We start from the raw sequence: 3,865 nt of genomic DNA, 5'->3' as shown, positions 1-3,865 counted from the left end.
TAGCATGCTGTGTTAACAGCTTCTCCCCAAAAGTGCTTTGGAAGCCTATGCTCACTCAGCATTGTCCTGGCTATTTCAACCAAGGTTCTGTTCTTCCTTTCAACAACCCCATTTTGTTGAGGCGTCCTAGGAGCAGAAAAATTATGGTCAATACCGCTGGCTTCACAGAATTCAACAAACTGTTGGTTTTTTAATTCTCCACCATTATCACTTCGGATGTGAGCCAATTTTAGGTCTTTATCATTTTCAAGTTTTCTAACCAAATTTGAAAATGTCTCAAAGGTCTCATCCTTGCTACTCAGCAAGATGATCCAAGTGTACCGAGAAAAGTCATCTACAATGACCAAGGAAAATCTTCTTCCACCCAGACTCAGCGGCTGGACTGGACCGAAGAGATCCAAGTGTAGTAACTCTAACGGACGCTTTGTTGAGACAATATTTTTACTATGAAAAGATTGTTTGGTTTGTTTTCCAGCTTGGCAAACGTGGCATAGTTGATCTTTTTCAAATTTAAGTTCTGGCAGTCCCTCAACCAATTGCTTTCTTGCTAATTTGGCCAGGAGGTCCATGCTTACATGACCAAGTCTCCTGTGCCATAGCCAGGAATTTTCTTCCTTTGAAACTAAGCATACAGTTTTTGAAAACTTTTTCTCTAAGTTCAGCATGAAGACATTATCAATGCGAGGGGCAGTTAAAATTAACTCATTAGTTTTACCCTCGAATATTTTACATCCAGTGTCATCAAATATAACTTTTCTCCCATTGTCACATAGCTGAGCTACGCTGAGTAAGTTATATTTGAGTCCGCTGACTAGGGAGACTGACTCAATAGTAGGATTACCTCCAATGGTTCCTGACCCTACTATCTTACCCTTTTTGTTGTCTCCAAAACTTACGCTTCCTCCTCGTTTACGCTCGAATGTGATGAACTGAGTTTCATCACCAGTAATATGCCTTGAGCATGCGCTGTCAATATACCACATCTTTGACTTCTCAGCACATCTCAGGCTTACCTGCAATGTAACTAGTTACTTTTAGGTACCCAATTCTTTTTGGTTCCTTGCTTGTTAGGTTCAATAGGTAAAGCATCATATTTTATTTTATGGCGGTATACTTGGAAAGTATGGCCATTCTTTCCACAAAACTCACAGCTGACCTTCCGTTTAGGATTTCTCACTGACTGGTCAGCACCCCAGTGCTGAGCGTGCCAGCACACCTTTGTGGTGTGTCCTTTCTTCCCACAGAAGTCACACTGGACATTCCGCTGAGGATTCCATCTCTGCTGACCAGTACTTCGGTACTGAGCATTCAGAGGAATATTTCTTTTGTTTGGAACCTTTAGTTGGTTCTGAATGGATGTGACGTCCTTTCTCAGTTTCTTAGAATCTGATTGGACCTCAGAGACAAACTTTTGCATAATTCCAATATTACTATGCAAATCTGGGTTGTCCTGAAGAAGATATCGAAGGTCACTCAGTTTAACCTCCTCAACCTCGTCACATCGCCTGCTGAGTGCTCTAACCTTTTTATTACACTTTTTGACAAGTGTGTAAAGATCACTCAGGGCATTTACCATTTCATTTCTGAGCAAGGGTAGTGATACTACCTCAGTTGACTGTTCCTCATCATCAGATGCAATGGAGGGGTCAGCATGCTCGGAAGCACATGGCTCAGCAAGTTCGTCAGCCATGAAACAAATCTTTGCTGACTCAGTGGCATCAGCTTCAGATGATGATGAATCATCACTATCACTTCAGGTTGCCACCATTGCCTTCTTGCCGTTCTTTCTTTCTTTCCTCCGCGAGGAGCAGCTTGACTTGATATGGCCAGTTTGATGACATTCAAAGCAAGTAATGGGCTTTGAGCTGTCCTTCTTGTACTTTCTCTCGCTGGAGTCAGCTTTGTACTTATCAAACTTTTTATAAGGATTCTTAGAATATCTGTCATTCTTTTTGAACAGCCTTTTCATCTTTCTGGTAAACATAACCATCTCTTCATCGTCTGTTGAGCTTCCATCAGTGGAGTCAGCTTTCATGACAAGAGACTTTTTCTTCTTGTCTTCAGACTTTTCCTTCACCTCAAAATTCTTCATCGAGATCTCATGGGTCAGCAATGAGCCGATGAGTTCATCATATTTATAGGTGGTTAAGTCTTGAGCTTCCTCAACAGCGGTCTTCTTTGCTTGCCAGTTTTTAGGAAGACTCCTAAGAATCTTCTTGACTTGTTCTTCCTCAGTGAAGACCTTCCCAAGTCTCTTGAGCTCGTTGATGATGTTTGTAAACCTTGCATTCATGTCAGAGATTCCTTCATCATCGTTCATTTCGAACAGCTCGTATAGTCTCATCTGCTGGTTCACCCTGGACTCCTTCACTTTGTTGGTTCCTTCGTAGGTGACCTCCAGCTTCTTCCAGATCTTTTGCGCTGACTCACAACCTGATATCTTGTTATATTCTGCAGCATCAAGCGCACAGTGAAGCATATTTATAGCCGAAGCGTGATTTTGTAGCTTCTTGAGATCATCCTCTGTCCATTTGGCCTCAGCTTTGACAACCGTTTGGCCAGCCACAACTTCAACAGGAACAAATGGGCCTTGGACTATTGAAAGCCATGCACTCATATTTGTTGCCTGAATAAAGTTTTTCATCATATTCTTCCAGAAGGTGTAGTTAGACCCGAAGAATAGGGGAGGCCGAGTAATGGACAGCCCCTCAGGTAAAATCTGAGTTGTCTAATTTCCTGGGAGAAACCGAGTGCTGTTTTCAGCCATAGTGGGGATCAGCTCAAGGTAGTTAAACCTTTCACAATGAGCTTTTAAGCTCTGATACCACTTGTTGGTCCCTTATAACGTAACAAGTTAGTTCCAAGAGGGGGGGATAGAAACTATTTAAAATTTTAGTACGTTAAGGCCGACTTCTTTCTCTTTTAAAAAGGATTACACAGCGCGCTGAGTAAATTAAGACACTAGCTTAGTCAACTGGTGACTAAGTCAGCTTCTTTCTTTGAGTCAGGAGATAGCACTTGAGTCTATTCCTGAACTCAGATACTCAATATATACAACTCAGCGTGACCTCTTTACTTGGTCAGTTTTGTTTAAGCAAGCAATATATATATTAAGGAGTTTAAGCTTAGAAAGATGTTACTCAGCAGATTTATCCAGGTTCGGCCTCTAAGCCTACGTCCTATCCCCGGAACACGTTCCGAGCTTTCAAATTCTCTACTGAGCTCTTTAACGGTAGAGCATCAAACCTTTTACAACTTAGAAGCTGAGTATAACAAGAGTACCTTCCTCTATACCTCTACTCACTCCTAATCTCTTGCTGAGTACTATAACCGAGTACTCAGCCTCTCCTTTCTAATCTCTAGAAATGATAAAGATTTGTCCTAAACAACAATTGCTAAGACACCTTAGATGATTGAATAATCACTCTAGACTTTTACACAAAAGATATAGAATTTGGTGTAAGTATTTGCTTTGCTTTTTCTCACAGAACTTTGAGTAGAATTTTGGTCAGCGTAATGGCTTGATAAAGTTCTGTATTGTTTGAAGCAACTGAAAGGCCCTATTTATAGAGACGTCTGAGGCATCAGTCATTTCGAATTTCGAAATAACCGTTAGAGGGAAACAGCTTCCTGTCGTTGTCACTCAGTCCTGCTCAGTGCTCTCGTCCAATGAGATTCAAGTATCTTCTGTCTTCGGTCAGTGCTGAGCAGCTTTTAGTCAGTCCGGCAGAATGTCTCTCCATTTATAGTAAGGTCAACTAGACAGCTTTCTTTGTCTTCTGAACTTTACCCAAAGTAGAAATACTTTGTCTGGAAGTTGTTCTTGCTCAGCTGCTATCTTGTACTCTTTATCGATACAACGCAG

Source organism: Euphorbia lathyris, chromosome 5, assembly GCF_963576675.1.
Source record: "Euphorbia lathyris chromosome 5, ddEupLath1.1, whole genome shotgun sequence".
NCBI classification, from domain to species: Eukaryota; Viridiplantae; Streptophyta; class Magnoliopsida; order Malpighiales; family Euphorbiaceae; genus Euphorbia; species Euphorbia lathyris.
This window is presented reverse-complemented; position numbering follows the sequence as displayed.